The sequence below is a fragment of the Ambystoma mexicanum genome, chromosome 5q (genome assembly GCF_040938575.1).
Source record: "Ambystoma mexicanum isolate Mex_15411 chromosome 5q, UKY_AmexF1_1, whole genome shotgun sequence".
NCBI classification, from domain to species: Eukaryota; Metazoa; Chordata; class Amphibia; order Caudata; family Ambystomatidae; genus Ambystoma; species Ambystoma mexicanum.
In genome coordinates this window covers 686,415,546-686,437,574 of record NC_090933.1, presented here as the reverse complement: position 1 = coordinate 686,437,574, position 22,029 = coordinate 686,415,546, and the positions used below count along the sequence as shown (strand labels likewise).

General features: G+C 47.9%; 1 protein-coding gene across 4 annotated transcripts in view; it reads right to left on the bottom strand.

The window, feature by feature from the left end:
- The window catches only part of CSPP1 (centrosome and spindle pole associated protein 1), a 1,841,309-nt gene that overhangs the window by 678,165 nt on the left and 1,141,115 nt on the right, over window positions 1-22,029 (bottom strand). The gene's annotated exons all lie outside the window — the stretch shown is intronic.

The following is a 22,029-nucleotide window of genomic DNA, read 5'->3' as shown; positions in this document are numbered from 1 at the left end:
GCCTTGTCACGTTATCCCCCATAGTCATTGGTCGTTGCAACCTCAGAGAGGGACAATTTAACATCACGTGTCTAATGGTCTCTGTTAACATTTCATAATTGTATGTCATTTTCCCTCCATGTGTACACCCCCAAACTTTTTGCTGGTGTTTAGTCACCATAGACTGACTTTGCCAGAGAAGCACAGCCTTCAGCTGCACTCCTCTGGGCTTTCGCTCACTTTTAATTGGGAAACTGACATGCGCTTAAGACATACAGTACTGGGAGACCTTGTTTCACTTAGTCCTTTTCCCATGTTGCAACCTTCCAGTACAGTGTACTTGGGTCTGTAGTCATTTTCCAAAGTCCCTAGACACTCCTGATGGACATTTTGTGAGATGTGCAGATGTGTCATGGACAGGGCTGGTAGCAGCTATCTTTTCGCATTATGTTTAACACTTTCCTGCCATGTTAACAGTGTTAACCGCGATTGGCACAAATAGGTGGCCTGGCTCGAAAATGGCCATGCCACAAGGTTATTTGTCCTTTCCTTTGGCCATCTTGCCCCTTCATCTTCCCCAGGTCGAGTTGACCCGGGTCAGTACATATTTGGACATGGCGTTTCACGGGAAACTGCAAGTTTTCGTGGGCTCCAGCATGCCTTCTGTGTGTGCCTCCAGGATGTGGGCTAGGGTGTCTGTCCCCAGTACACATTCTGGGTGCCAGAGAGTCTGGAGTGCTGTGAATGACTGGGACCACCGTGCTCTATGATTAGTCCACGTACAGAGTGTGTGTTTGTGAGCAGATCTCCCATTGGGTCCTCTCGGTTTTGGAGCGAAGGGAACTTTGGTTAAGAGGAGACTGAAAACACCCATACCATGTAGATCTCTGGAGTTCTCACTGAACGAAGGATAGGATCCAAGTATGCTGAAACTAAGAAACAGAGTCGAGGAACCGCTGGAAGGTTTGACACCCTGAGCCTGATGTCGTCCCTGATCGTCCTATAAGGTATGCAAAGACGCTTCGACCCATTGGAATAGTGGGACCAACTATTCTCAGCACCTTCATCAAAACCTGCAAGTAAGCTTTCTCAGAAGTGTCCCTGGGCCAACCAGTAGGCTGACCAGCTTACCCAGTTGCTTTGCTCTGTCACCGCGGCCGTTTCGAGGAGGCCCTCGAAACTTGGTATACTGCTAGCTCTATGTCCACGGCACCCTCTCATCGAATTTCGTACACTTGGCATTCCCAGGTCTGAAGTGAGACGAGTGCGCCCGGACCGGAGCATACGCGGTTACTGTGTTGCCCAGCCAAGGCAACGAGCTTTGCAGTTATGCCGCATTTGTGACCATCTTGCCCCTGAAGCCTGCTGCAGTGAAACTAGGTTGATTCATCTACCTGGAGCGGAGAAATCGCCACTGTCCTGTTTGGGAATCATCACTGTATCTTCGGAACTAAAAGCCGCAGAGACATCCTTTTTGTTGTTTTCGAACCTGTGAGCGAATTGGACTGAAATGACGAAGTTTGGGTCTGAGTGCGTCTGGGACTGGTGAGTATTTCCAACACTAACCAGTGACGCACAGTGCCAGGTACCCTTTTTACTCACGAGTGGCCCCGGAAGGGTCCCTCTCATTTACACTGCTAGTACGAACTAGCGACTCCATTCCGCACTCTTGAATGTCCCTGCCTTCAAGTGGAGGTCCTCCCTGACTAGTGGGAACTTATTCTTCATCGGCTCATCCACCTTCCTGAACTGCTAGAGACCCCTGAAGAGACCCCATTGGAAACAGCCGAGTGCGCTTGCATTGCATGTACTATTGAGCACAAGGCTCCACTCTTCTTAGGGCTTGGACTGCCTTTTAGTTAGGTGTGTTGTTGATGTGGAAGGGGCCAAAGACTATCTGCACTACCTGTTTTCTCCCCATCTAGGTTGTGAACATATTTTGTGCATTTAACCCTTTGGACCCCATTGGTCTTGTATATACATTGTATTGATAGTGTTGTGTTGGTTTACTTAGTATTGCTGCGATTCTTTTGCTATGGTCTGAGTTACAAAATGTGTCTATATTTTTGATTTAACACCTGTCTGGGAGTAATTTGTAAGTGTCCTTGGTCTGTGTGCACATTGAGGTCTTTCAGTCACCCTCACCCCTCCTGAGACTTAGTCTTGACTGCTTGCCATTGCTACCTTGATTGGTCTGGCTTGTCCAGAGGTTACCCTGTTCCAAGAAACTAAGCTGGCCTTCTGAACCTCTGCCCACCAGGTCAGAGTCCAGAAATCCGTCTTAACAGTCTCCAGGGAGTCGTGGTCATTGCAGAACCTACAATATGTGGCCATCAAAATCTGTTTTCTTATTAGTTGTACCTCTCTTGAGTGGCAGATGTTTAGTCTACAACGCATCAGCAAGTCCCTATAGTGGCACGATGGAAATTTCTTCAGATATGGAGGTGGGTCGTGCAAAGTTTTCCATTCCCATATGATGTTGTAGCAGCAGTAATTTTTCCTTTTTATTTCCCGAGTTTCATCCCAATCTTTTTCCTGGAGATTTCTTTTCACCTTATTTAAGTTGATTTTTAAAAGATCGATTGTGATATTATGGATCTCAAGAAAGTTTTTACATTTGTTCTCCCAGTATTGTAGAGTTGTATCTCTCTTTGCACGCCCAGGGTGCGCTAGGATTTCAAATGGCACAGGTGGTAGCTCTAGCATGCATTTCCGGGTAATGGGAGAGTGTTTTCCACATTACTGTGGAGGCGAATGATTTCAGCCTTAATTCGTATCTTATGATAGCAACTGGCAAAGAGTTTGAGAATTCTACGCCAGAAGTACGCCTCACACACTCCCCATATTTCCCAACAAAGGGCCAAGAGTGCCTCTACCCCATAAGTTTAAACCACTACCACCTTTTGCTTGTAGAAGGTTAGTATAGGGGTCAAGGAATAGTTTCAGTACCTCCGGTGTAGTACTTGCCCCTGGTGTGTTAGTTTCACTTGTCTCTCCTCTCGCGGATCAGGGCGTATTGACCTTCGTATTGACCTTCATTAATGGTCTTATTTATCCTCACTCCTGGGTATATTGTTGCTTCAACCACTTCTAACTTTTGGCTATCAATGGTCCAGGTGTAATGATTCTTTTTTGCCATTTTACCTCGTCCTGCTTTCATTATCAATATCATTGATTTTTTTGTATTGACCCTCATGCTGTTTTCTGCCAAGTATTATTTTAATGTGGTTATCCGTTGCTAAAGACCTTTTGCAGTTTGATCAACAAATACTACATTATCAGCGTATAGTATCCATGGCACTTCAGTCCCTTCGATCTTTGGGGCAAAGGCACGTACCGCACTTGTGTGTCAGACACATCTGCCATATACAGGACAAACAGAAATGGAGCCAGGAAGCAGCCCTGTTTAATCCCCTGGAATTTCTGTATCTGTTCTGCTACCGTACCCTTATTTGTCATTTGGACCCGACTAGTAGTATTCGTATATAGGGCTTGTATGTCTTCTAATAGTTCTTCAGGACAGCGCCATCTTTTCATCTTAGACCACAATAGGTCGAGATTTATCCCATCGAATGCCTGTTCTAGGTCTGTAAAGCCCAGATAGATGTTTCTTTTGGTGTCGAGAGCCATCACTTTCAGTAGGATTAACAGAAACAGGTTCAACGATGTACCTACACCACTGATAAAGGCTGCTTGCCATTTATCTAGGATGCCAGCTTTTGAGGCCCAGATTTTCAGGTCTCGGAGGAGGATGGAAGCAAATAATTTGCCAATCGAATCCAATAGATCAACTGGCCTATAATTTCTTGGATCTTTTTTAATGGCTAAACTCAGATCAGAAAAGGTTACGTGTACTATTGATCAATGAAGTTCATAAAGTTGTCAACATCTTCATTATTTATTGAAAGTTTTATTTCACACGGTCAGGCGTAAAAAAAGTTGCTTTAATATAATTTACTCACCCCTTACCCAAATTAACCAAATCCCTCACCCAAGTTCCTAATGTACAATGAACATTAGGCTTGCTTGGCTGTCTGTCATCAGTCTGAAGTGTTTAGTAGAGCAAGAGGGAGGGTGGACAGCTGCATCACAACACCTTTGTGTGGTAACACCATTTTATTTAAAAAACCTTATTCAGTGCAGTTTCAGACATATATCCACAGAAACACAAATGTAGCACAGTATATTACCACCAATCTAAAGCATAATAATAGACATACAGACGATGTAAGGACAGTCTGGAACTTTCAGCCTTTCTGTTATGTAGCGATTACAGGTGTGATCTCTGTCTTTGCAGATATTCTCAAAATAGTTTCCAAATGTCTTTCGGCCTGCAGCTGGGTGTCACCAGGTACATGTAGCCCTCGTCCCTCTCATTTGCATATGTTAATTCTTCAAGCCCCAATTTAATATCCGGGACGACCTTCAATTTCCATTTTTTTGGCAATCAGACATCCTAAGTTAAACAAACGCCTTATTTTCAAAGATACCTTGCCAATGTCAACAAACAAGTATTTGAGGGGTGAAAGTGTGGGCGGAATCTCTGAACTCATGCAGGCTGTTGGCGGCTGTTTGCCAGAACCGTTTCACCTGAGGGCAATCCCAATACATATGATAAGAGTCGGTCACAACAGCGCCACACTTGACACAAATGGCGGAAGCTGTGGGGGTAAACCAGCCAATTCGTGCAAGGGTGTAAAGTAAGCAGTTTAGTATCTTGATTTGTATGAGCCTATATCTGGCGTTAAGGGATACCTCCTTGGTTAGGTGGCACCAGCGGAGCCACTGAGCCTCATCAATTGGTCTGTTAAGATCTGTTCCCACTTCGACCTGGCGTTTAGTGTTGATAGCAAGGCAGCTTGGCATGCTCTATATAACCGGGACACCAGCCCCCCTGGGGCTCACACCAACCATCACAGTCCCCAAAAGGTCACATTCATTGGGCTCAACTGGTAACGACAGCCAGCAGCTTTTGGCTTCCACACACATTCTGAAGTATTGCAGTGATTATATTGGGTTATTCCCCAGTTTTTCAACAAAGTCTACATGCGACCCGAAGGAGCCCTCTGGAAAGAGGTCATGGAGTGTCATCATACTCTCGAGGTCACAGCCCCTTTGTATGGCACAGTCATATGTAGGAGGAAGTCCAGAGCAGTTCCATAGTGGAAGCGTACCATGGTAGGGGTGAGAAGCACCTAGTCTCTTGTATATTCTGGCCCATGCATTTACAGTTGTGCAGACTGGGTCAAATGTGCACGCATCTGAATGTTTGTTAGTGAGGACGATAGTTTGTTAGTGAGGATGATAGTTTGCAAGCTCGTAGGTGAGGCGCTGTACTTCTCAAGGGTCGTGTGTATTGGCTGATTTTGAGGGATACCAGTATCCAGCGAATTGCACCTGCGATACCTCGTAGTATAGATCAAAGTCTGGGGCTTGTAGGCCACCCTGTTCAAAGGGTCTGGTCATTTCCTCCCATTTCAGCCGCGGTGTTCCAGCGCCCCCAAATAAAGCCAACTGCCAGGGATCGCAACCTATCAAAGAACGAGCGGCGAGGCCGGCCGGTATGTTAGTAAAGTAGTTAGTAAAGTAGCACAATAGCTTGGGGACCACGATCATTTTTAGTAGTGAAAGTCTACCGTATAAGGAGATAGGAAGTCTGGACCAGAAGCCCAATTTGTCTGCTAGCGCCTGTTAGGGAGAATTCTCTGTTTAGGCTGAATTTCCTAACCTAGTGAGTCCCCCAGCAGCTTTGCTGGATTTTTGGGGTTTATTTTTTTCTCCTGCCAAGAGTGAGACTCCTTTACCCTGACTCTTGGACATGATTTGAGTGTGTTTCTTTGAATCTAGATGTGTTAAATGGGCTATGGGGTCTTTTACTCCATAGGGTTTCATGTGTTTTTGTGATGTGTGTTACACAGCACCCTCCGTGCAGTAACACAGGGGTGTCCTAGTGACCCACCCAGTATAGACTCCATACCCTGGGACTGACTACTGTCTCCCAGGGCATGTAAAGTCACCATTGACTTTACTAGTCTTAAATTCTGAACAGAACCAGTACAAACCATCATATTGTGGACGTACTGGCTGGGGCAATTCGATTGCCCCAGGGTCTGTTAGTCGAGAGGGCACGTCTCCGTCCCCCCTGATCGAGTTTTGGCTGGTGGCAGTGGATACTACTTTTTATATTCAACCGCAAATATTTTCCTATGGGATTTCCCATTGTTTTAGGCTACTATCTTTATTTAATTATTTAAGGTAGCCTCGAACATACCGCCGGTTTATTTAATTAATATTAATTCTCCGGTTGGTATTTTTTTGCCAAAACTTTATTCTAAAATGGCGTTTGTGTTCTCTTCTGTGACTCCAACCCAAGTCGAGCCCTTTGTTCCACTTTTTGGTGGGCTTCTCCACAGAAGCCCTCCAAAGTGGTGCCACTATGTCTGGGGTACTTAGGAGGGGTGGAGGGGAATTTAGGCACCCTGGACTGAGTTGTCTAGGCAACTCAAGTCGCACTCCGTCCTGATTGGCCCAAGTGGTGAGCCGGCCGGCTCACCACTTAGCATGTTTGAGTGACAGCTAGGCTGAGTGAATGGGGGTTTGCTGCATAAAAGCAGGGCTTTGGGGACTGGAACTTCAGAAGTCGCCACAGGACCTAAGAATCCGACGAGGGAGAAGCTGAGCCGACCTGCCATGACACCACGACCGGTGGAGCCCTGCTGGACCGTCTCACCACTTTTCCCAACGACAGAGGAGATCTCCCGCCAGAGAGTCTTCTTCCTTTGACTGGTGGGGATAACCAGTTTCACCGTCTTTTTGCTTTCCCGACGTATCTCGTGGCCGCCTTGCCCGTGCTAAGCACCCCGGCAACCGGGATACCACGTTTTACCACGACCGCGAGATAAAGGTACCACCTTTTACCAGAAAACTCTGCGGCTGGTTTCTGCCCTGGAAGTGCAACGACCTGCATCTTTCCTCCACGTCGAGATCTTCTCTTCCCCTGGACGACGACGCAACTTGTAACCACTACCAGGAACAACTGCCACCGCTGGAGGATCCTTCCCATTTAAGGTACCGTGTCCCGCCTGGCTTCCCTTGCAACCGACTGTACGGGGTCGATTTAGCCCCCGGCTTTCGAACCTGGGTTAGCCAGGGACACCTTTGCTAAACTTTTCTAAGCCTCTCTAAACTCTTTTCTGAACCCTCTGCAAGACTTTCTAAGCCTAGTGTAACTGTGTGATCTTGGGCGCATTTGTGCTCTGCTCTCTCTAACAGTGGGCCCAGCCTTTGGACTTTGGCTCACCAGTGACCTTTTGCTCTCTGCCTTGCTAATAGTGTTCCTGAATCGTAGAGTAGTGTAACCCTGCATATTCTGTCTTTATCCCTCCCCTTTTCACAACCTTAGTAGAGTGCAATCTAGTTAAGCGCTCACCTCTGTATGAAAATAAGTGGTGTCTTACTGTGATTTTCTAATAAGGGGAAAAGGGGTGTATATATCATAATAGTAACTGTGTTTAGAATATTTTACAAAAAGAGTGCTGGAGTGTTTCAACTGTGTGTTTATAAATAAATAATTATATACTTTGATACCAAAGCTCTGGTCAGTGTTTGCTTGTATTATTGTATCCGAGTGCCTATTGAGTATACTTTACATACTGCCTAACTCTTCTTGAGGGAAGTCTGACTGCTCAGACACAGCTACCAGGTAAATCTGGGTGGTACAGATGCTACCAAGTGGGTTTACTGCTAACACCTGTAGTCTTAAATCTTTTGCAGTGGTCCCTAAGGGAACTGCACAGGTTTCTGCCTAATAGCGCCTGTAAATATTTCTAATGATTTCCAGCCAGTAGGGAGAGGTGCTCCTGAGAAATCATTATACCCAAATATTTAAATTCGACCGGGACCCAACGGAACCCAAACAGGTCTGCCGGAGCAATGGCAATGTCGTTCAGCGGAAATAGCTCTGACTTGGATTCGTTAATGCGATAGCCTGAGTGGGTAGACAACCTATGTACTTCACCCATGTACTTCATCAAGGAGCAGGGCCAAATTTTCCACTGGGTTCCGTATATACAGTAGTGTCATCAGCATAGAGATAAATAATATGTGGCAGGCCAGCCATGTGCAGTCCGCAGTGTATGTGTTTTAGGCACATTATGCAAGTAAGGGGTTCAATTGTGAGCGCAAAAAGTAATGGGCAGAGCAGACAGCCCGGCGACATATATGAGAATAGCCGGATGGATAATAATTTGGTGTTAGGGAGAATTCTCTCTTTAGGCTGAATTTCCTAACCTAGTGAGTCCCCCAGCAGCTTTGCTGGATTTCTGGAGTTTGTTTTTTTCTCCTGCCAAGAGTGAGACTCTCTTTCTCCCACTCTTGGACATGATTTATGGTGTTCCTTTGACTGTTAATGTGTTTTATGGGCTATGGGGTCCTTTACTCCATAGGGTCTCATGTGTTTTTACTATGTGTGTGTTACACAGCACACTCCGTGCAGTAACACAGGGGTGTCATAGTGACACCCCACCATAGACTCCATAACCTGGGACTGACTACTGTCTCCCAGGGCATGTAAAGTCACCATTGGCTTTACTAGTCCCAAATTATTAACAGAAACCAGTGCAAACCATCATATTGTGGACGTACTGGTCGGGGCAATTCGATTGCCCCGGGGTCTGTTAGTCGAGGGGGCACGTCTCCGTCCCCTCTGATCTGAGTTTTGGCTGGTGGCAGTGGATACTACTTTTTATATTCGACCGCGAATATATCCCTATGGGATTTTCCCATTGTTCGAGGCTACCAACTTTAATTATTTAATTCTCATAGCCTCGAACATACCGCCGGTTTATTTATTTAATATTAATTTGCTGGTTGGTATTTTTTGCCAGGACTCGATTCTAAAATGGCATTTGTGTTCTCGTCTGTGACTCCAACCCAAGTCGAGCCCTTTGTTCCATTTTTTGGCGGGCTTCTCCACAGAAGCCTCCAAAAGTGGTGCCACTCTGTCTGGGTACCACAGTGGGTGTGGGAGGGGGTTTAGGCACCCTGGACTGAGCTACCTTGGTAACTCAAGGAGCACTCTTGTGTGATTGGCCCAAGTGGTGAGCCGGCCGGCTCGCCACTTACCATGTTTGATTGACAGCTAGGCTGAGTGAATGGGGGTGTGCTGCATAAAAGCAGGGCTTTGGGGACTGGAACTTCAGAAGTCGCCACAGGACCTGAGAATCCGACGAGGGAGAAGCTGAGCCGACCTACCACGACGACACCACCGGTGGAGCCCTGTGGAACCGACTCACAACTTCCCGACGACAGAGAAGATCTCCCGGCTGGAGAGGCTTCTTCCCCTGACTGGTGGGCACAACCAGTTTACCGTCTTCTCTTCGCACCCCAGACCGTCTTGTGGTCGAATTGCCCGTGCCAAGCACCCCGGCAACCGGATAGCCACTTACCACTGAACCGCGAATAAAAGGACCGCTCCTTTTACCTGAGAACTCTGCGGCTGGTTTCTTCCCTGGCAGTGCAACGGACTCCTGTCTTCCTCCCCGACAAAGCACCGTCTTGCATCCGCTGCCAGGCACAACTGCCCCCGCTGGAGCGTTCCCACCACTTTAAGGTACCGTGTCCGCCAGGCCTCCCTTTCTAAAGATTGCTACAAGGTAATAATAACCCCTTAACCTTCTGGACTGGGCTGGCCACCTTGACCCTCTAACTGGTCCCTTTCTTTTGGTCCAACTCTTTTTGAACTTTTGCAAAACTCTTGTGCACTGAAACCGTGTGACCTTGGACACATTTCGTTTTGATCCTCTTAAAGTGGATGCGGCCTACTGACTCTAAACTCACGGTGTTACTTTGCCTTCCTCTCTTGTTGTGTTCTTGTAAAAGTGTTGGGATCTGTTTCAATTTATTCTCTGCTTTTCTCTCCCTTTTAAAACGAATTACCGCTCACCGCTGCCTGAAAATAAGTGGGGCTTTACTTAAGACTTGTCTAATATTCTTCTAAGAGAGTGTGTACCTTTTAGTGACCGTGTTATTGAATTGCTTACTATTATAGTGCCTGTGTGTTTTTCTAGATGTGGTTTTAAATAAATAATTATCTCTCTTTTACACCAAGCCCTGGTCAGTGTTTACTTGTTCTACTGTGTTCTTTTGACCTATTGTGAATACTCTGTATACTGCCTAACTCTTCTTGAGGGAAGTCTGACTGCTCAGCCATAGCTACCAAGTGAATCTGTGTGGTACAGACTGCTACCAAGTGGGTTTACTGCCAAACACCTGTAGTCTTAAATCTTTTGCAGTGGTCCCAGAGGGAACTGCACAGGTTTCTGCCTAACATTTGGTTAAAAATGTTTGTGTCCGAACTGATGAGGGATAATGGTCTGTAGGAGCCCATTTCCGCAGCAGGTCCGTTTGGTTTCAGCAGTACTGTAATTACTGCTTCAGAGAGCGAGGGGGAGCGGACCAAGAAGGAGCCACTCCTCCCATAGTTGCATTAATTTGGGAACCAAGGTATCACAGAACTCTTTGTAGAATTCAATCCTTAGGCCATCTGGGCCCGGAGCCTTTCCGGATGGAAGTGATCCGATGGCCTCCGTGATCTCCTTTGGAGTCAGCGGCTGATTAAGTGTTTACTGCACCTCCAACAGGAGCACCGGTATTTTGTCAAAGTAGTTCTCCAGTTCTTCGGTAGAGCAATAATCAGATTTCGAGTATAGCGATTCATAGAACTTATGAAATTCGCCATTTATTGCCTCAGCAGTCGTAAGTATGGTTCCAGAAGATCTCCTGATCCCCGTAATATGTTGCACTCCCTTCTCAGTTTTTATAGCATTTGCAAGGAGACGGCCTGGTCTATCCGCCTCACTGCATCGTTGCACTTACAGTGGAAAATGCATCAATTGGACCTCCGTGCTCACCAGTTCACTGAATTTTATGAGGTTGCCCTTGATGAGCCCTGGTATAGCCAGATCTTGCGTGGTGCCATGTTTTAAGGTCTGATCCCACCCTGTTCAGTTCCAGTCTAGTGACTTTTAGGGCCCCTGAAGAAACAGGAATCACCTCCCCTGTAACCCAGTCTTTGAAAGCTTCCCATACTGTGGAGTGGAGCTGTACAGTAACCGCATTCCTCTTGAGGAAATGGACTATCCCTCTATGCAGTATCTCTACAACTGTTGGGTCAGCAAGGCATGCGGGAGGCATGCGCCATGGGGGACGTGTGGGGGTGAGCCCTGCCCATTGTATTGACACAGTAGTGGGAGAGTGGTCAAATTGTTCGGGGAAGGATCTTGCACTCTTTCTCCTGTGACATCAAATCGGCCAGGATCAGCCAGTGGTCGATCCTGGAGTGAGCGTTGTGGACAGAGGAGTAGAATGTATATCCTTGTACCCCAGTGTTGCAGTCTCTCCATACGTCGACCAGATCGAACTGCTGTAATATATTCAAAACAGTACAACCTGCATTTGTTAAGTCACGTTGAGTGGACCTAGACCGATGGAGAACACAATCTAGGATTAAGTTAAAGTCGCCCCCCCCCAAATAATACGTGCATGGGTATCTCCTAGTAGGATATTCAACAATTGTATATAGAACTCAAAGTCATTGATGTTGGAGACATATGTGTTAACCGGAGTGGTGGCCACACCAGCCAAAACGCCCCAAAGAATAACGCACCTCCCTTGTGGGTCAATGGAGCGTCTGGTTTCCAGGAAAGGGATGGAGCGATGTATTAGTGTCATTACTCCCCGGGATTGTGATGAATAGTTAGTGTATCCCTCTAGTGGCCCCCAGGCAGCAGCAAGCACCTCAATGAGTGTCCCCTGGACGTGCATCTCCTGCAGCATCACCACTCTTGGGGCCAGACGGTTAATGTATGCCAAAAACTTGCCCAATTTGATATGGTGATTTAGCCCACAGACATTCCAGGACAAAAATGTAATATTACCATCAGTCGTAGCTTGTTGAGGGACAAATTAGGGCCCAAGATCGAGTAAGGCAAGCAAAGGGTAGAACAGTAACGCGTTATCAGGGAGTAGTCTGCACTGACTTTCATTAACATGTTCAACAACATCAAAACGGAACTTATAGCAATATATCCATTCTTAACTCGTGTGTCAACCATCACAACTTACACTTCCCCAACCCCCTCACCCACATCACCCCCAACTTGATGATGGAACCCATACATCATAGAACATATTTGGCTACCCCCTTGGGGGCACCATGAGAAGGGAGCAGTACTTTGTTGATGGCCGCTCTGTTGTGGCCTGACTGCACTCGTGGAAGTTTGAATGAACAAGTTACTTACCATATCTGGTAACGTTCTTTCGATGGGATGTTCCTCAGACGTATTCCATATCTGACAGGTAATGTCCACAACTGTGCTGCTTCGGAAAATTTTCGGCAGATGGTGTCCTGCGTCGATCCCATGTCCCTCGAGGGCCTCTGTCGAGGGTCGACGTCACTGGATGTTATATATAGGACGCATGACGCCCCTAGCCTCAATTGTAGTTTTTTCCCAGAACGTGTGGCACCAATCTTCTGCCAGTCTGACTGCAGATAGCCTTGCGGAAACGTAAGCTGCAATCGCATAGGAAATTCTCCAGTGGGGCAGGTTGGGAGGGCAATGTGGAATGCGGAGGAACATCGCATCGAAAGAACGTTACCAGATATGGTAAGTAACTTGTTCTTCGAAGGGGATTGTGTCCTCCGACGTATTCCATATCTATGACAGACTCCCAAAGCAGTACAAAACTATGCAGCTGGGAAAAGAATTTAGAAATTTAGAATACCCAATCAAATGGTGTAATAAAGAACTGCCAAATCCTGCCCATGGATTGAATCTAGGGCTTAATGCTTGACAAAAGTATGTAAAGAAGCCCATGTGGCTGCTTCACAAATATTCCGAATAGGAACACCCCGCTGAAGGGCAGTGGAGATATCCATGCCCCTAGTAGAGTGAGCACGAAATCCTACCGGAGGGTCCTTACCCGCCAAATGGTAACACTCAGTAATAGTGAGGATAATCCACCTTGACAAGGTCTGCTTGGTAACAGCCTGGCCCAACCGTTGTCCATCATAAACGATAAAGTGCTGATCTTCCACTCTGACCCCGGACATCCGTGAAATGTAAAAGCTCAGAACTCTCCTAGGATCCAACCTATAGCTCTCCTAGGATCCAACCTATGGAGCCTCTCTTCATCCTTGCCAGGATGCGGAGGAGGATAAAAACGCCTTCTGGCTTAAATAAAAATCAGACACGAACTTCGGCAGAAAAGAAGGACCCGAAGGACAACCGAAGGATACTGAAGGGTGGCTTGGCCGAAAGTGCCTGCAACTTGCTCTGCGAGCGGAAGTACCCGCAACTAAAAACACTGTCTTGAAAGACAACAGTCTCAAAGGACAAGAGTGCAAGGGCTCAAACGGAGCACCCATCAGAAACTTCAAAACCAAATTCAAATCCCAAACCGGCACCTGGAAAGGAGACGACGGAAACACATTAGTCAGCCCTTTAAGAAACTGCGAAATCAAACGGTAACTTAAACTAATCACACTCCTCAGACGAGCGCTTAAATATGGACAGCGCCGCCAGGTAACCCTTAATGGTACCCACTTGAAGGCCCTTGTGGGCTAAAGAAAGCCGAAAAGACAAAACCATAGGAATGGAACATTGGAAAGGATCAACATTCTGTCTCCTGCACCAGTCACAGAATTTATGGCAACGGTACAGGGACTTTGTTGCTGGCTGCCTGGCCCGAAAGCAACACCTCCATCAAGTCATCCGGGAGGTCCCAATCCTTGTATCTCAACCTTTTAGATACCAAGCGTGAAGGTTGAGAGTCCTGACCTCTGGATGGAGAACCCAACCCCCCTCCCTCGAGAGCAGAGACTCTCGGTAAGGAAGACGCCGTGGAGGGCAGATGGACAATTCTAGACGGTCCGGGTACCATGATCTCCTGGCCCAATCCGGAGCCACAAGGATCATGCAGGTCTCGAACCTCCGTAACCTACGCAACACTTGAGGAACGACGGGGACTGGAGAAAACGCGTACAGCAGCAGGAATGACCAATCCACCACGAACGCGTCTCCTAAGGCTCCTCTCGGAGGAAATTCCCTTGAGCAGAATCTCTCGCACTTCCGGTTGACACTGGTGGCGAAGAGATCCACTTGCGGGGTTCCCCAAAGGACGAAGATCTCCAGAAGGACTTCCTGAGCCAACTCCCACTCGTGAGAGACTGCGCTCTGCCTGCTCAGAGCATCCGCCGCCGCGTTTGTCTCGGGCCAGATGAACTGCCGAGATCGAAAGACCTTGTTCGATGACCCAGAACCAGAGCTACATCATCTCCCTGCACAACGGGAGTGACCCTGCCCCCCCTTTTGTTGAGGTAATGTAAGGCCACTGTGTTGTCCGTCATGATCAGAACACTTTCCCCCCACCCCCGTGTAGTCGGCAGGAAAGCCTTCAGGGCAAGCCTGATGGCTGACAGCTCTAACAGGTTGATGTGGAGTCTGGACTCCGACAGAGACCGACGACCGCTGACCGTCAGCTTGTTGGCATGAGCACCCCATCCTGTGGAGGGAAGCATCCGTCACAATCGTCGCCTCCGGCCATGGTTGCCAAAATGGTTACCCCTTCAGTAGGTTCCTTTAGTTGGCCCACCACAGAAGATCCTGTGCGACCCAGATCGGAATTTGAACGGGATCCGACATCTTGCCCGAGAACTGGGACCACTGCAGTTTGAGAGCCCATTGCAGAGATCTCATCCGCAGTCTGGCCTCTGGCACCAGAAAGCTGCAGGATGCCATGAGGCCCAGCAACCTTAGGAAGTTGAAAGCCGGGAGACACTGGGCACCTTGAAACTTGTTCACCATCTGCACAATGTGATGAGTCCTGACCTGAGGAGGTGAACACTTCACCCAGGGACGTGGCCAGCACAGCCCCGATGCACTGGAGCTGTTGGGAAGGTGTCAAATACGACTTCTTGAAATTCAGGGAGAAGCCCAGCCTGTGGAGGGTGAGGCAGGTGAAACCGAGATGATCCAACACTTGCTCAGGAGAGCGTACTCGGATCCGCCAGTGGGTACATGTGAATCCCCACTCACCTGAGGTACGCTGCCACCACCACCATGAGCTTGAAGACCCTCAGGGCGGATGTCAAACCGAATGGCAGGACCCAAAACTGAAAGTGCAAGTCGCCAGCCGCAAACCTCAAGTACTTCCCGTGCTTGGGATGAATCAGCACATGAAAGCACGCATCCTTGAGGTCGAGAGAAACCAACCAATCCTGAAGTTGAAGGGCCTAGAGGACCTGAGAAAGAGGAACCATCTTTAACTTGTCCTTCCTGAGAAGTTTGTTCAATCAAACGCAAGTCCATGATGGGTCTCAACCCTCCGTCTTTCTTGGGAATCAAAAAATATGGGGAATACCATCCCTTGTTCCTCTCCGCCACAGGCACCAGTTCTATGGCGCCTTTGTCCAGCAGGGATAGGATTTCCTGTGCAAGGAGCAGATCCGGACGCTTCAAAGAGAGCTTCCCCGGTGGATTGTTGTGAGGCTGCTAAGGAAGGGAAGACAGTAGCCGTGGGCTATGGTATCCAGAACCCACGCATCTGAAGTAATGGCACGCCATTCTCCGAGATGCTGTGCTAGCTTGCCCCCAACCGGCGAACCAGGGGACATGGTCTCATGACCGAGATGTAGCGGCTGCGGCAGTGCTTGATGGCAAATCGGCAACTGCCGGAGCGACTTTGGCACCCCGATTTCACCGACCACCACGGGTACTTTTTCGCTGACCCCTTTGACTGGCAGCCCCTCTTGATCTACCAAACGAGGACTAGTATTGAAAGGAACCTCCCCTCCATTGCTGTCCCCTAGGACGAAAAGGCGGAGGCTGCCGTACTGCAGCGCTCAAAGACTTTGCAGCAGCTTTGGAGGTCTGCAACTTCAAGGCTCTTGTCAGCTTTGCTGCCAAACAAATGAACGCCGTCAAAGAGCATGTTCAGAAGACGGGATTGCACATCTGGGGCAAAACCCTTCTTCCGCAACCACGCAAGCCTGCGTATCACGGTGCTCGCAGCCATGGACCGGCTGACACTATCTGCTGTGTCCAAACCCGACTGAAGGATTTGCACATTGCATCCTTGCCGTCTTGCACGAGGGCCAGAAAGCCATCCCTTTCTTCCCCCTCGGGAATATGCTCAGCCGCCAAAGACACACAGTTCCACAGAGTGTGTATAAACTTCGCCAAGGCACAAGTGGAGTTGGCAGACTTCAACGCCATACTCCCAGCAGAAAATACCTTTCTCGCCCAACCATCAAAGCGCTTGTTGTCCCTATCAGGAGGGATGGTAGGGTACGCAGCCAGCTTGGAGGAGGCCGTCGCCGCCTGCACCACCAAACTCTCCGGAATAGGGTGCGATGATAAGTAGCAGGGTTCACTACTGGATGGGCAGTATTTTTTCAGGAACGACCTGTTAACTGCCGACAAACTCTCCGGAGCAGTCCAAGCTGCCGCCACCCTCTTTTGCAAAGCCATGTGAAATGGCAGCACCGGGTCAGTGGACGGACCCTGATCCAGGATATCCGTCAAATCATCCTGATCAAACTCCACTGGGGGGGCTGACCACCCCAAGTACTCCATCACCCTTGATATGAGACGCCGTTCGGAAGATTCAGCATGCGCCCCAGGTTCAGGCCGGCCAAACTCCACCTCCGGAGAGGTGTCAAGGCCACTGGCGTCATGCAATGACTGACTGAGTTCCTACATCTGACTATGCCCAGACAAAAGGTCATCAGGGACTTCAGGATGGACAGGCAAGCCCATCTCTTGATCCGACAGTTCATCAACCTCCGAAATTTCTTGCAAAGGTTGGAAAAAATCCAATCTAGGAGGAACGGAAAAGGGCTCAAAAACAGGCCTCACAGACTTACTGCGAGCCTTCCTTGCAGGTTCCACAGCCCTCAGGGGCAACCTCTGGCAAATCCTCTACAAACGACGTCGAGGGCGCTGAGGGAATCAGCGTCGATGGCATCTTCGAGGCCGGAGCCTCGATAACGTCCTCTGCCAGACACGGCACCGATGGTGTCAACGACTTCTTCGAAGGCTTCACAAGTTTTGACGGTCTCGATGGCGTCGAGGACCGGGCCCCGGACCTGGCATAGCATGGCATGGCATGGCTATGGCGATCGCCCTTGTCCGATCGGGACCTCGACGGCTCCCGATGATCGCGTTGATCTCCTGAGACTGAAGGCGTGAGAGTGGTGGACCAAGCCCATTCCCTGACGGCTTCTTTCGAAGGCATCGACGGAACTGTGCCTTGCGACTGAAAAATCGCTAACATCTGCTGGCGGAAGGAATCCCATTCGGCCGGCGACGAAGACTTGGTGGGACAAGTCAACCGTCTGGCGCTGTCCTCTGACGAGGATGGGGAAGGTGACCGGTGACTGCGCTTCCTAGAATGCCTCGACGAGGCAGAGGAATGACGGGAACTACTCCTAGACCAAGCCCTGGATTTTCACTGACGCAGAGAGTCACCCCTCGAGTCATCGGTCGAAAGCCCAGCGGACTTCGATTTACGGGGCTTGGACCCCCTACCTACTAAATTTCCCCTTACGCTCCTGCAAGGCCTTAGACGTCAGAGACTGGCAGTCCTCGCAGTAGACGGTGGCGTGGCTTTCGCTGAGGAAACGTGATGGACATTTTCAACCCGCAGTCCCGACACTTCTTAAAGCCCGGCCTCGGGGGTAGTAGAGGAAGATGAAGACATTGTTCAAGCACACCAAGATTCCAAAGAAAACACGTTTGCAGAAAAAAACCTAAGGATACGGGCGTCGTGCATCCTATATATAACATCCGGTGACGTCGACCCTCGACAGAGGCCCTCGAAGGGACATGGGATCGATGCTATCGACGCAGGACGCCATCTGCCGAAAACTTTCCGAAGCAGCACAGCTGTCATAGATATGGAATACGTCGGAGGACACAATCCCCTCGAAACCCTTATTTAATAAAGTAGAGTTTGATACAGCACATCGTACAATATTCAGTCATTGACCATGTCATCAGATTCATTGTTTCGTAGGGGAGAGCCCTTCCCCACCGCCCATCCCGGTCTCACCTTGGTAACCGTATAGGAATAGAGGATTCGATATAGGTTGCTGCCTCCGATGGGTTCTCAAAAATATGCGCACGCCCACCATGTTGGATGTGTAGTTTTGCTTGGTAAAGTAGAGCATTTGGGACCTGCCTCATGTGCAGCAACTTTTTGAGCGAGTCATACGATTTGCGTTTTGCCTGGACATGGCAGAGAAATCAGGATTTATATGGATGTCCGAGGATTCATATCGTAAAGTTCTTTTTTCTCTGGCCATGAGTAGAATGAGGTCCCTGTCCCGCTAGTTAAGAAGTTTGGCAAGGGTGGTACGAGGTGGCGCCCCTGGCTTGGCAGCGGGAGCAAGAACCCAATGTGCCCTCTCAACCAGGAAGTGTTGGGAGAATTTAGATGCGTTGAATATTGTTTTCAATACGTTTTCAATGAAGTGTTCCATTGGGCCCTTCAGGATTCTGATGATACAGAGGTTGTTGCGTCGGGTTGTGATGTCATCTTTGATGTCATGGGTGTTAGTCCTTGCAGTGCACAGTAGTAGCGCGAGTTATGGTTGCGTGGCGTATCATAACTTGCAAATAGCTGGGGTTTTTAGGTTTTACCTGTAACCATAACATCACTGTAGCAACGTTTTTTCCCATGAATATGCGGGAGCAAACCAACGTAGTGAGAGCCCAAACAGTCCAGAGGGTTTCAGTGTGGGTCCACCCCCAGAGAAAAATGTCAAATGCTTGGGTCCAAATCATGCATTTACAGCACATTTTGCAATAGGATTTGTATGGTAATATAGGAAAAAATGCAATAGATGCAAGTTACCAACAGTGCACAGAAGAGAAGCATTTCCAGCAAATTTTCATGATGCCTTTCCCACAATATATGCCAGTATAAAAACATTGTAATGCTGGTTGTGCCCATATATGTCTTTGAAAGCTGCACTAATGTATGCTGTATGACCAAAAAGAGAACTTATTCCTGTTGGGTTCGTCGTTACAAAATGGCCAGCCACAGTAAGAAAATATGTCCACGATGGCTGCATCAATGTAGGCTAGTAGAGCCAAGAAGAAACACTCATGCTGGCTTAACCCTTTGTCAGTAAAAACATTCCACAGTACGAAAATATATTGAGAATGGCTGTACGAATGTAGTGTAGTCAAGTAATAAAACTCGTGTTTCCTTTACCCTTGATGCTTTGTAATAAATTACATGCTACAGTAAGATAATATATCCATACTGGCTGCACAAATGTAGGAGAGTCTAGCCACGTAATACTTATGTTGGGTTCAACCCTGATGCACAGTAAAAATAATCAAAATATTCCACACCAGAGTACGAAAACATGTTCAGACTGGCTGCACCAATATAGGTCAGGGCCACGCATGAACACAAATTGCCTTTACCCTTGCTGTCCAGTAAACAAAATGCTGTGTCACAGTAAAATATGTCCAGACTGGTCCCATTAATGTAGGCCAACACCACATAAGAATACTCATCACATTGCTGTTACCCTTGTGCTGCCCAGTAAAGAAAAAAATGCCATGCCACAGTAAAATATGTCCAGAATGGCCCCACCAACATAGGCTAGTAGCGAGTAAGAATGCTTATGTTGCCTTCACCTTTGATCCCTAATACAAAATGCCATGACAGAGTAAAGCAATACTTCGACTGGCCCCACCAATGTAGGTCAGTTTCACAAGTTTGCTTATTTATCATGCATCCCTCGCCCTTGATGCCCAGTAAATAATGCCATTCCACAGTAAGAAAACGTGTCCTACTGGCTGACGTCTGCCCCCACTCCTCCCCTCCCCCACTCAGAGGTCTGCTCAGCAGCTTAGCATGCAAGCATCACATTCATTCTTCTTTCACTCTCACATTTATACACCAGCTTTCATACAGCATTTCCTCTTCATTCACAGGCACACCCATACAGCAGCCATACACATTTATCTGTGCACCCATATTAGCAGTCATACACATTTCATACACTTTCCCATTGACACACGTGCCCAAACATAATACTCTCGGGTCATTCGTACGCTCAACATGCACTCTCGGTCATTGGCCGTGTACTAACAAAAAACCCCTTACATACACACATACATACATACATACTTATTTTAAAAGTGGTTACCAGCAGCCCTGTCCCTGACTCCAGGCAATTTGGTCTGCAATTAAGGTCCTCCGGCAAGGACTACAACAGGAACCACAAATCAAAGCTCTTCCTGGGTCCTGCACATTCCCAGTGGTACAGAGGCGATGCTATGGGGTGGCTGGGGGGGGCTATACCCCCGGGTCTTTTGGTTCTAGCTCCGGATAGAAACTCAGGGGCTACAACCAAAAGGCTAGCTAGCCCCAAGTCCCGACATTAGCATAGCACCAAATCTTTTCCAGACCTAGCAACACTCCTGCCGGTGGAGTCAAGAGGGCCTCCATCACCATGCCCCTCAGACCTTGAATGTGCGGAGAGATGCAAGAGTTCCCCCTCACACATTCAAACCTGGCAGTATCCCAGCCAACATCTCCAATGGGCCTGCAAGGCTGGGGAAGCAAAATGCCCCCGGCCTTGCATGGCTCATTAGGTATGCGCACTGCGATACCGGAAACGGTCAAAGGGAAAGCATCTTTTCCTTTGCCAGTTAAAGCCAGCTGGGGGAGTACACATTGTTTTCACTTGGATGGCTTGACTCTCCCATAAAGAGTGGGGGATTGATGCCCCACCAACCATTATGGACGAGCCATCTGTGCAGTCATGGTTGGTAGATATAGAAAGCAGCTACTTCAAGCTAGGAAATAAAGTGGCCCAGGATAAAAACCCTCTGAACGGTCCAAACGCACTTCCTTCATGAGAACATTTTTAAAGATTATACATCAAAATGGTGCGTTAAACAGCACAGATTTCAGGTGAAATTGGATAAAAAGCCCTGGATTTATAAGCTGTTCTGTATGGAAAAACATTAAAGTTTGCAATACTTCAGATAGCAGATTACGAACAGTACACAGGCGTATTTCGCTGCAGAAAATCATGGATGCGCCCATCAGAAATGTGTCTCGTATTGAAACATAAGATGCAGAGTAGACCAGGAGCTTAAGGCCAATGGCCTGGATCAAGCCCCTGAAGCCTTTTCACCCAGCCCTGCATATAAAGTGCACACTACTTGGCAATGACTGCTAGAGAGAAAAGAAAAGGCTCTTCTTGCAGTGGATTCAGTCATCCTACCCAGAGAGAAATATACTGTCACAATTAGCTGATTATCTACAGATAGTCTGGGAGCATCACAAAACCAAAAGGTTAAGCAGCCTGAAATGATGCGATGTCAAAGCAAGGTGTACAATACAGTGATGAACTAAAACCTTAATATTACCAATCAAATAAATACAAAGAAATTCACAGACCCCTTTCCCTTAAAAGTCTACTTTCTTTTAGGGAAAACCCAAATTGAGATTGTGTCTTTGTGTCTGCAGCATCCTGCAAACATTTGGTAGCACTTAAAATGCAATGCTTTTTTAAAAAACTTAGATGTTTATTAAAAACGACAATGTAGAATTACAATTCACAGGAATAAGGCACGAAAATTGTCAAACCTTCAACAAGACCCCTTTCCGACCCCCCAACCCCACAGTAAGTTGCACACTGTGACCATTCTACAAGACAGAACAGGAGGTCAATTACATCAGAACAAGTGAACGAACTTCAGTGGTGGCACCGGGTCATTGTATTCCCTCTTTTCTTCCACTGAGGTTGCTATCTTGGTTTAGGGACAGCCATTTCACCTCATCGTTCGTGACATATTAGTGGTCACAGTTATGGCATGTCATCACCCCTGTTCAGGATAAAAGTTACCCACTGAACATGAAACGACTCCACACGGTCATGAACTATAGCCAACAGTTTCCCATACGTGTATATATCCCAGCGTTTGTTCATCCAGCCGTTTTAGTGGGTATAGAGTTGGC